The sequence below is a fragment of the Miniopterus natalensis genome, chromosome 1 (genome assembly GCF_054644295.1).
Source record: "Miniopterus natalensis isolate mMinNat1 chromosome 1, mMinNat1.hap1, whole genome shotgun sequence".
Taxonomy (NCBI): domain Eukaryota; kingdom Metazoa; phylum Chordata; class Mammalia; order Chiroptera; family Miniopteridae; genus Miniopterus; species Miniopterus natalensis.
Window position 1 is genome coordinate 20,280,138 of NC_142081.1, and position 12,271 is coordinate 20,292,408.

Here is a 12,271-nt window from a genome sequence, read left to right on the forward strand (position 1 = left end):
GCTCCCATATCCTTTTGACACAATCCCATTTGGCTTTGATAGCTTCCCTGATTTGTGGAACAATAAGGTGTCCTAGGCTCATCTTTTGTATGTCCAACCCCTGATCTGGGCACAGCTATTCCTCCAAGGAGTTCTGGTTCCTTTTTTTTTTTTCTTCAATCCTGACCCGAGGATATTTTTTCCATTGCTTTTCAGAGAGAGTGGACTGGGGGGAGGGAGGAGCAACATCAGTGTGAGAGAGACACATTGATTGGTTGCCTCCCACACAGGCCCTGACCACTGGGGCCGGGGATTGAGTCTACAACTGAGGTACATGCCCTTGGCCAGAATTGAACCTGGGACCCTTCAGTCTGTGAGTTGATGCTCTAACCACTGAGCAAAACCAGCTAGGGCTCTGGTTCCTTTTTGTGAGGAGTGGTATTTTAGATACCACAAGCTGGGTGTCATTCTTTAATTCTTTTTTTTAAATATATCTTTATTGATTTCAGAGAGGAAGGGGGGGGAGAGAGAGAGAGGGAGAGAGAGAGAGAGAGAGAGAGAGAGAGAAACATCAATGATGAGAGTCATTGATCGGCTGCCTCCTGCACTCCCCCTGCTGGAGATCGAGCCCACAACCTGGGCATGTGCCCTGACCAGGAGTGGAACCGCGATCTCCTGGATCATAGGTTGATGCTGAACTGCTGAGCCATGCTGGCTGGGCGTCATTTTTAAATTTTTAATATACTGTGCAGGCCACAGAATACATTTGTGGGTTTGATCCAGCTCCTTATCACAGTTTGCAACCTTTTTCATAGTATCTGTCCACTCAATTGTGCTTTCTGTTAAACTTTGACTACTTGTGGCCCAGACTCTGCCTCAAGGATTCTCTCTGTGCATCATTTCAGCTTCTAAAGTGCAACTCCTGAATGCAAGAATCTGATTGGTTCAGCTCCTTTTATGCCAGGCCACATTCTGGGTCTTCTCTTTGGTCGTATGTCCACCTCTGGTTTAAGCAGCCATAGTTTGGGTTGAGGTTAGGAGAACTGGAGTCTTTGTATAGTGCAAAACCTGGCCAACTGGGCTTGGCATTTAGTTATTGCTCTGAATGAGGCAGTCTGTCTTAGAAGGATCTTTGTGAATGTAATGCCTTGATTGACCTGTCTAATTCACCTTCTTCCTGTCAAAGAGTCCTTTAATGTCCACTAAATACATCAGTGGTATCATATATCACTCTATTTTGTAGTGTGTGTTTACCCATCTCCTCAGATAGACTAAAAGCTCCTTGAGCAGAGACTGTCTGATTTTGATTTATCATGGAAATACCTGTGTCTAATACAGTGCCTGGCCCATAGTAGGACTTCAACATAAGGAATAAGTGAACAAATGAATTGCCACTGTCCTGGCCTCATCTCTGATCTTTACCTCACCCTTCCTCTTCACTTCTGTCCTCCCACTCCTGACTCTAGCCATACTGAACACCTTGCAGTTCTTTGAATACAATGTTCTCTTAACTTGGACCAGTCTTTGTACTTCCCTCCTGTCTGCTCCCGTTACATCCTGCTTGGCATGGCACTTTTCATGTAGTACGGTATGGTGCTTACTTTTTGAACTTCTTAATGTTTTATTCATCTTTGTGTCCTCAGTTTAATGTATTCTGTACATGTTGTATAACTAAGTTAAGTACTTTAGTGTTATTGAGGACCCCTTTGGTATAGTGGGAAAAGCCTGGACCTGGAGTCAGGTAGTTTTGGGTTCAAATTCCAGCAGCTCCACCGCTTAATAGGGTGCATGGTTTGGGGGGAATTACTTAACCCTTTTCCTTGGGTCCCTTATTTGTAAGATGAGGATGATAGATCTCAGAATTGTTAGAAGGACTAATTGATACGTGTTCTTTATTGTACAGGGCTCATTATGGTGGGCCATAAATATTAGTACTCTTTTTTCTCTATTGAATGAAAATTGAATTGCTAATCTGACTTCCCTCTCCTATATCATTGCAGTTACAAATAAAGAATATATTCTTCCAATCATTCAATAAATATTTATTTAATATTTAGTATATGCCAGACATAGCTGAGGATATGGAAATGAACAGCAGACAAGGTCCTTAAACTCTGGTGGAGAACAGACAAAAAAGTTAAAAAATATACATAATTTCAGGTAGTGATTAAGTACTATAATGAAAAATGAAGCAGTAGGGGTAGGGAATGATTGATTACGTAAAGAGTATTTGTGTGGTCAGAGAAGGCCTCTCTGAACAGAGAGAGAAATGGATTGAAATGATGGGTGGGAGGGACTCTGCTGCAGAAATTTCTTCTTTAGACTGATATTGAGATGTATTTTGTGTTGAGAGTTCCAATTGAGTTTATCCTGTTCACCCTTCACAAAATGAGGCTAAACCGGGCTAAATAGTATCATATTTAAAGAATTTGCTTCACAGAATTGAAGCAGGAAGCGTCAACTCAGTGAATATAGACATTTCCTCATTACTCCAGGCCCATAATAAAAGCCTCTCAGCTCTATTGCTTTTGAACTGAAAGCCACATTTTCATTAAGACTAGATGATACCATAATAGTTTAACAGGCCCCATTACCATTTATTATTTAGAATGCTTGTTAATAGTGAAAATTGGAGGATGAATTAATTTTAGGGGATGAGATGAGTTATTGTCTAAGGATGATTTATATTTTAGAAATAGATTACAGAGAGAGAAAAAACAACTGTGAGGAGCTGTCATAATCCTCACCAGAAAGGAAAAAAAAGCCCAGTGGTAATAATTTTAGTCATTTGTACTTTTTCAGCCTCTTCCAAATAATCTCATTGGTCTACATTTTTTTCATTGTCATTTTTCTTTTCTTTTCTTTTATAATTTTTATTTTTGTTTAAAGTGTTACAGATGTCCCTTTTTCTCCCCAATGACCCTTCCCCCCCCCCCCCGTTCCTTCCCCCTCCCCAGTCATTCTCCCCACCATTGTCCGTGTCCTTGGGTTGTGCATATATGCATATAAATTCTTTGATTACTCTCTCCTCCTCCCCCCCTTCCCTCTGACATTTCGTCAGTCTCAACTATGCTTCCATGTCATTGAATCTATTCTGCTCGTCAGTTTATTAATTTCATTGTCATTTTTCAAGAGTGCTAATGAAAATTAACATTTCATTTTGCTAAATGAGATTTTTTATTTAAATATATACTCGGTTATGGTCCCAATCTTTCCCAACTAGCTTATAGATGAGAAAGCCAGATAGATCATTTGAAGAGTTCAGCCTTCAGTCATAGGCCTATCACAATTACCAAGAAGCTTCTTGGCAGTTGGGAAACCGTTGGCTTATAAGCCCCCATCCCCCTGCTAAAACCTGTATGAAAAGGTAAAAGGTGTGTGTGTGTGCGCTATAATTTTGAGATGATTTTATTTGGAGCAATTTTTTCAGTTTATTACTTACTATTGGTATCTGTACTCAGGGCTGATCTTTTTCTGTTGGGAAAACTATGTCTTTCAAATTTATATTGATGTGACTGTTGTCCAGTGGGTTAGAAACAGGTCAATAAATAGGTGGCTTAGTACAGAAGGGTACCATTCAATAGTATTAAAATCTATTTCTTTCTGTATTCTATCTACAATTTTTAGCTTTAAATTAAAACCTGACTTTGTGTTTTCTTCTCCGTAAAAACTAAACAATATGATATATCATTTAAATCTCCTATTCATTGAACAGTTGTCCACAGTTATCTGTTTTGAACTGATCTAGAGAAAGGGAGCTGCTTGGAATTTAAATTGTACACCATATCTCTATGATGACTTCTGAAAACTAGTCCAGTTTCTAGGAAAATGGAACAGATTTATAGAGGTAATCTAGTGGGGTGCAGTGCCTTCTATGCTGTTTCTTGTGTGAATTGCTGACTGGTGGTTGATCCTGAGCCATTGCCCCCATACGCTTACGCAGCCTAGCTGCTTGGACAGTAGAGCCCTCTGTGAAATCAGCCAGCTGGCCACAAACCAGAATTTGGGCTCCCAAACAAGCCTCTGACTTGAGGGAGGTTGATGTCATCTGCTTTATCCTGTGCCCAACCTCATTGTTCTACATAACTTGTGGGAAATCAAGGGACTAGTTGTTAAGAAAGAACAAGGCTTTGTTTGTGCCTAAAAGGGACACACTGGAGGTTTTTACCGTAAATAACTTTGGAACAGTATGAAAAAAAACATTTGATCTGGCTTCACCCCCGCAGTAGTATTGTTAGGGCAGTAACTAGTCTTTCCTTCTCCCTTCCTCCCTCTCTCTTCCCGCTCTCTTTCCTCCAACTTCTCCCCCAACCCAGTCATGCATGACGTATTGCCTATGTTGAGTTAGTAGGCAAATGCTGATAGAAGCAGGAAGAAACCATCTACCCATAATTATACAGTGCCTGGAAATTTTTCATTTCTAGTTTTCAACGCTTCAACAAGCCTCCTTAAGCAGTACCTCTTTGCTGTGCTGGGCTGTTGCTTACTTGTGTTGGAAATTTTAAAGAATTTAGTATTGCTAAATGCTGTCTGTGGCCTAACTTTGACTTTGTTCTGGGTTAGATCTAGATGTGGTCCTTTGATTTCAGGGATTTAGTTGACAGGCTTAGACTTGGTATTTGCTCTTGTTTGAAAAGTCAGGGTAAATTCATTTTATGCCCGTTAAATACAGCTTCTAGGCTATTGGAATTGCCCATGTTGCTCCTGTTTGAGGACAGTGGTGACTTGTGGTAGCCTTTTGAAGGTATTTCTAATACTATTTTTCTAGTCTAAAACTACATCTTCCATGATTGGGTGTTCTTTCTGCTTTTTTATATTTTAGAGTAAATGAAAGGTATAGACCCACAACCTCTGATCATTATATATACACACACCATTCTCCCTTCCCTTCTCTCATGTAGGTTAAAGAATACATGCAGGAAATGCTGGAGGCATCTTGTATTTCTTGCTATCCCTTGTTAGCTAAAGGTTTTGTTGAATACCTGCTGTGTTAGGCATTTTGGTACCCTTTCAGTTTCTAAATCTTGCTGCTGCTTCCTTAAGAGTTTACCTATCTGTCTTTTTCTGTTTTCATGGAATAACCATTTGGGCCCTGACCATCCCGGAATTTAGTCAAGGTTGAAAACTTTATCTAGTTTGCCATGAATTAGCACTGTTAGATTGGAACTATGGTTAGTGATCTAAATGTTTATGGAGTCCTGGGCTATCTCTAACAAACAATTATAATAATAATGTGAATGATGACAATAATATTATTAAATACTTGTCATGTCCCAAACACTGTTCCAGGCCCTTTGTCTGTATTAAATTTATCTTCACAATAGCCTCATGAAGTTCATATTGTTGTTCTTAGTTTACATATGAGGCACAGAGAGGTTAAGGAACATACCCAAGGCCTTACAGCGAGTAAGTGGCACAACTGTTATTTGAACACAGACCTGAGGTCTGACTCCAGAACCCTCAGTCTAACTCCTATGTTTTACTGTCTCAAAGGGAGAAAAGGGTAAGTATCTCTGTTTCAGTTCATTTTTTTTCAATGTATAGAGCTTCCACAAGGAATTTGCTGTTTCTGAATTCCCAAGTTTTTCATTAAGGAGCTGCAAAGTTGATGGTTATCCTTCAAATAATATGTACACATTATTTATTCAGTATTATGCTATAGACTGATATATACCTGAGATGGAGTGCAGGTAGGAGCCTACTTAAAGGAGATTATACCTTCAGATTTTCACCAACTATAGCAAAACCACAAGCTGATTGACCTCTGCTGCTCTGGTAGCACTCCAGGAAAAGAAGTGTTTTTAAAAAAAATGATATTCCTGGACTGGTAGGATATGGAGCTGATTCAACAAATGAAAGCAATGTGTGACCTATACCATAAGGAAGACACAAACTTGCTACCTCCCCCATGGATCGTATGTCATTTTCCAGGAGTAGACTAAGACTTTTTCAAATTAACCTTTAAAAGACGGCATTTAAAAGACAGCATCATACAAACTCCATATATTTTCTAGGATCAACTGTACAAATAATGGTTTCTTTCCTTTTGCCTGTAAAAAAGAACGTATATGCTTAGGTTTCTGAATATTTAACTGTTTGTAATATACCTCTTAATAGGTATGTGAAAATGCTTGTTTGCTTGCTTGGCCCTTGAGTAGACGAAAAATTTCTTGAGAATCTAGAGGTATGTGTATATATATGTGTGCACTTGACTTTACTTTTTTGGATAGTACACTGTATTTTTTTAAATAAACTTTTTATTTTTGGACAGTTTTAGATTTGCAGAAAAACAGTGCAGATAGTACAGTTCTCATAAACCCCACATTCAGTTTCCCCTATTGTTAACATCTTACATTATTAGTATGGTACATTTGTCGCACTGAGTGAACCAGTATTGACACATCATTATTATCTAAAGTCAGTACTTTATTCAGATTTCCTTAGTTTGTGCCTAATGTCCTTTTTCCTGTTCCAAGGTCCCATTGGGCTCCTCTAGATTATGGCGATTTCTCACAATTTTCTTGTTTTTGACCACCTTGTGAGTTTTGAGGTGTATTGGTCAAGTATTTTATAGGATGCCCCTCTGTTGGGATTTGTCTGATGTCTTTCTCATGAGAAAACTGAAATGAATTTTGGGGAGGAAGATTATAGAGGTAAAAAGTTATTTTTTCATCACATCACGTCTAGGGAGCTTGCGATCAACATGATTTATCACTGATCACCTTGCTGAGGTTCTCCACTGTCAATTCACTTTTTTCCCCTTTCCATACTGTGCCCTTTGCAGGGAAGTCACTATGGGAAGTCCACACTTCAGGAGTGGGGAGTTAGTCTTGACTTCCTTGAGGGTACTGTTTCTACATAGCTTGAGAATCTTCTGCACAGGAGATTTGTCTCTTCTCCCTTATTTGTTTGTTTGTTTAATTTATAATAGTATGTATCCATGGATATTTATTTTATACTTTGGATTGTAATCCAAATGCTACTTTTTTTGTTACTCTAATTATTTGATCTTTGACTATTGGGAGCACTTTCATGTGGCTGCTGTATCCCTTTGACATATCCCCATTCTTGTTTTTTTGTTTTGTTTTGTTTTTGAGCACTTCTTTACTTTTTGGCACTACAAGATGCTCCAGGTTCATCTTGTATATTTCCTGCCTCAGTCCTGGGATCAGCCATTTCTCTCTCCAAGGAGACCTAGTTCCTCTTATTGAAGAATGGCATTAGGACCCGAGATCTGGATGGATAGTATTACTTCTAAGATGTCTTTTCCTGGCACTTTTATTTTTTTAAACAGACTGTGGTAGCAGCAAGTGGCCAAAAGTAGTCTTAGCCTTCTTGCAACTTTAGAATAAGGTTGGGAATTCTGTGAGCAGCAAAAGGAGCTAGAATGGGGAGAGAAGTGGTAGTGTAAAGGGCAGAGAACCAGAGCACCGGAGCATTCATCTAGTTCCTCCAGGTCCCACTTTTACGTTAGGTCAGGCAGATCATGGAGTGTCACTAAAAGCACCCATTTGAACAGTAGCAAGGCCATGGTTGAAAATGGAGAGTCTGTTGGTCACAGTCCTTTTATAAGGATAAGGACCTTCCTGATAAGTTGTTCTTGATATTTAGTTCCAGGAAAATTATCTCTGAAGATAAATTGGTGAGATTGTATCAGAAAACAAATGATGTATAACCCAACTTGTTTCTCCCTTAGTTTTTTAATCTTGGCTTCTAGAAAACTTAGAGCCAAATTTATTGTACAGATATCATTTGCTCAATTCAGGTTCTTTTTTTTCTTTTTTTTTAAATATCTTTATTGAGTTCAGAGAGAGGAAGGGAGAGGGAGAGAGAGAGATAGAAACATCAATGGTGACAGAGAATGATTGATAGTTGCCCCCTGCACCCCCCCCCCACGGGACTGAGCCTACAACCTGGGCATGTGCCTTGACTGGGAATTGAACTTCGATCTCCTGGATCATAGGTTGATGCTCAACCACTGAGCCACGCCAGCAGGGCTCCAGTACTTTTTAAGTTGTGACCTTTGGATTGCTTTTCTTCAGAAGGTGTTATCTAGAAACACATTTTTATTACTTCCTATCCCTTGATGTTATATGGGCACATTTTATGGCTTGATATTACCCTTGTTTAATTGAGAACTTTACAATATATGTGTTTTTTATTGTTAAAAGGGAAGAAATGAATTCTTTAAGGGCTTACTGTTATAGTAGGTGAAAGTGGCAGTTATTTATCATTACCTATCATTACCTAGGTGGTTCTCTAGTAGAACTTAAGAAGAAAAAAGTCTCAAATCTTGAGAAACCAAGTGATCTTTTAAAGGTGATCTATAATTAGAACATTTTAATTAAAGGAAATTTAAAACCATCATTTCGGCCTATTAGACTTTGCCGGTTCTGGCTACTTAGCTTGGCCCAGTTTCTGTTCCCTAATTTTAGCTACCTGCTGATTTATGTAGTTATGTTGGGGTTAGGGCAGACGATTCCCCCCCCCCCCCTTAAGATCAGTGACTTGGCTCCTAAATAGCTGCAAAGTTATGAACTGCATGGGAAATCTACTGATTTTCAGAAAAATTCTAGGATCTGTTGGAGCCTGACATTAAGGTTAAGTTGTCAAGTTGCCTGCATGGGTTTTCAAATTTCTAGACAAATACCCTCATATAGTTCTATCAACTCAAGATCATAAGGAGCATTAGAAATGTGGAGGCCCCGAGTGAATTGTGATCATTATCACACATTATTTCTGGGAGGTAAATTTCATGCAGATAAAAGGTACAGCTAGTGGTGGGCCCTTTGCTTTCAGTCTCTTCTGAAGCATTTGAGTTTTTGCCCTAAAATGAATTTTTAATTTGCAAAGATGCTACAGAAAGAATCAACAAAACGAGGTTCAGCCATGATTATAGTTCCTCAGTACAGTGTAGAAGAGGAAAATTTGAACAATTTTTACCCTTTCTGAGTACCAGTTGGAGGTATGGACTGTACCAGAGTCTTTCAGAAAAACATGGCAGACTTCTTAATTCATTTTGCAAATTACTCGATAAAGGATTTTTGCCAATACCGTAACAGGAGTTTTCTGACCTGCATCTAGGCTCCTTTATTATCTAGAGAATCTCCTTAAATTAATAACTTTTTTTGAAGAGCCCTTTTAACATCTTAGAAGAATACAAAGAGATCATAGCTATTCTAGGACGTAAGATGGCAAATGTGTGCCAAATCTTGTAAGCCCGACTAAGTTGGTTTGTTTGTTTTAGGCCAGTGACCTGTCCTCTTTCCTTGCCTGACTGTGGAGATAATGACATCCATGATGACTCTTCAGTTCTATATGCCCTTGATGTTTATTTCCTGCTGTCCTCTACTGGTTTCATTTACATTTAAACATTTCTAGCAACCTGTATTCCTTTCCTTTTTCCTTAAGAATTAAGTTAGCACACTGAGCAAATCAGGAAGCATATTTTTATACAGATGTGCCTTGGAGAAGTTCTACATTTTCTGCTATTTTATTCCTAGAAGCCAAATCCCAATTAGAGTTTTTAGATCAGCTTGGAATGTGAAAATCTGTTATACCTGCAGTCTGTCTTTTTGAGCTTCCTCTTTGCTCTTAGGAATTGTCGTGCTTTTAGGGGCTGGAAAGTGGGGAAGTGTGAGTGTCTGATGGGTGAGTAGATTCTGAAGAAAGGAAGAGGGGCACCACACTGGTGACTCTACAGCACTCTGGGATCTTACTTGTTCCCAGACCTTTTTGCCCTATAATATGTGTATCCAAGCTTCTAAGATAGTCCTTTGTTAGGATTTTTCTTTTAGTTGCTGATTCAGAAAATGCATTACATGAACAAAAAGCTGTTAGGAATCTTCAAGGCTATGTATTCGCTTGCAGATTATCTACTAGTTATTGCTGACATCAAGGACTCTACCTTGTGGCTGCCTGCTAATCTCTGAGGAGGAGAATGCAGACTGAAAAGTGCTATGTCCCACTTGAGGGGACTCTCAGGTTCTCTGACATGTACCAACCCAAAGAATCCATCAGAATCTGTTAGTCTTTCTTGGCTCCGTGCATACTACTTCTTTCAGACACTCTCGTGGGGATGTAACATGGAATGTGAAAAGAAAATGGCTTTTAGACTGCTTTAGATGCACATACACAATTTATTAACTCTGTGATAATGAACGAGTTACTAAGTTTCCTCATTAATAAAATGGGGATAATAAGATTGGCCTTTATGGGGTTGTTGTGAGGACTGAAGAATATGTATATAAAGTTTATTGCTTAACTCCTTAAACCCCTTAGCTTTCAGAACCATTCAGTTGCAGAACCCTAAGCCTAAATCACTTAATACTTTTCTCTGTTCCTGCATCCTGGCTGCTAGGTGTTGCCACTAGAAATCTGTGGTCCGTGATCTCAGCCAAGACCTCGGTGCTGCCCAGCAGTTCTTTTATGTAATTTTAATCAGTTTTCTTCCTGTTCTATGCAGAGGTCAGAAATTGGTGGATCAGAAGAACTTGGTTCTATAGACATCTTTTGTTTGACCTTGAGATGGTTTTTCAAATGTTGGGATTGGTTGTGAGGATTTAAAAAATAGGAGATTTCAAATTAAAAGTTAAAATGTCTAACTCCTTTTGAAAAATTCGATTATTTGAAAACCTGGCATGCCATGGCCGTCACTGTTTTCTTCCTTGAGACAGGCCTATCCAGTTTGCCACATTGTCAACCACACTCTGTACTTACACTGGCTTATTAAACTTTTGATCCTTGTGGGCATTTACTTTTGGTCTTATCCTGTGGTCCCTTTCTCCTTAAAACCCCTCAAACCTGTCCCTTTCTATATTCAAAGCCCTCATCCTTTTTAATCTGGAGTACTGGAATAGGGTCCTAACCCATCTTATCTCTAGTATTGTCCCTCTTGAGTCTCTTCCTAGTAGTATCAGCTTCATCTTTCTCAGTTGCAAATTGAATCAAAGCCCTCTCTTGTTTCAAATTCTTCATTACCTTTCTACTTGTACCAAATGAAGTTTAAACTCCTTAGCATGGTGTTGCAGTTCTACATGATCGAGTCAGTACCTGTCCAGCCACTTAATCTTTCTGCGCCTCACTTTCCTCGTATGGAACATGGGGGAAATAATAGTTTTTACCTATGGGGTTATAGTTAAGATTAAATTAAAATGCATATAAAGCACTTGGCACAGTACTTGACACTTAATAAGTGCTCAGTAAATACTAGCTATTATTAGTATTATGCTGAAACCATGCTTTGTTTCATTCTTTTTCCTGGACCCCAGGGATTCATATTTGCTGTCTCTTCAACCCTGAATGTCTTTACCCCCATTCTTCCCTTGATTGCAACACATCCTTGAGGACTCAGCTCATGTGTCACCGCCTTCATGATACACTCCCTGACCTTCCATAATCCTCAGGCACCTGTGCATACCTCTAATAGTGCACTTTTCACCTTGTAGTTAAGTCTCCTTTCATATCCCTTGCCTCATTTAGACTCTTAAGCCCTTTAAAGATAGGAACTATCTTGCCTAGCTGGCGTGGCTCAATGGTTGAGGGTTGACCTATGAACCAGGAGGTCATGGTTTGATTCCTGGTCAGGACACATGCCCAGGTTGTGGGCTCGATCCCCAGTAGGGGGCATGCAGGAGGCAGCCAATCAATGACTCTCATCATTGATGTTTCTCTCTCTCTCCTACCCTCTCCTTCTCTCTGAAATCAATAAAAAACATTTTTTTAAAAAGGCTATTTAAAAAAAAAGGAACTATCTTATACATCCTTGTATCTCCGAAGACCAGTGCAGATCGAGGCATCTTAAGCCCTTGACAGTTGTGAATGATCAGCATCATTCATGGCAGAAGATACTTGATTACTATTCCTGCTGTTATTTTTAGGGAATTTAGAAGGTGTCATAAAACCTTTTTAATTAACCCATCATTTAAAATTTGTCTAGCTGTGATAACTATCCTTTAGTTATTATGTTTTTCCCCCCAAAACGAAATAACTTTATTTCTGACCATAAGTGATATGTGCCTTTGTAGAAAATTGAAAGAAAACAAAAGTATAAAGAAATCTCACTACTTAGAAATAACTAGTGAAGTGCTTTAAGTATATAAGCTTATATGTGTGCTATTCAATTTTAAAATCTCACCTATAAATGAATCTTGTTTTACAAACAGCATTAGAACATCCAGTTTAATATAATGAAGCCACTACCTTTCTGTTTCACACTGCAAGTAGCTTCTGTCTCAGGTAATGAAATTGCCTTCTGCTAAGACAGCCATGTACTCTAGAAAAGAAGCCTGAG

General features: G+C 39.0%; 1 protein-coding gene across 1 annotated transcript in view; it reads left to right on the forward strand.

Annotated features, from left to right (window-relative positions):
• Window positions 1–12,271, forward strand: part of TMED10 (transmembrane p24 trafficking protein 10) — a 33,991-nt gene that overhangs the window by 4,245 nt on the left and 17,475 nt on the right. The window lies entirely within an intron of this gene.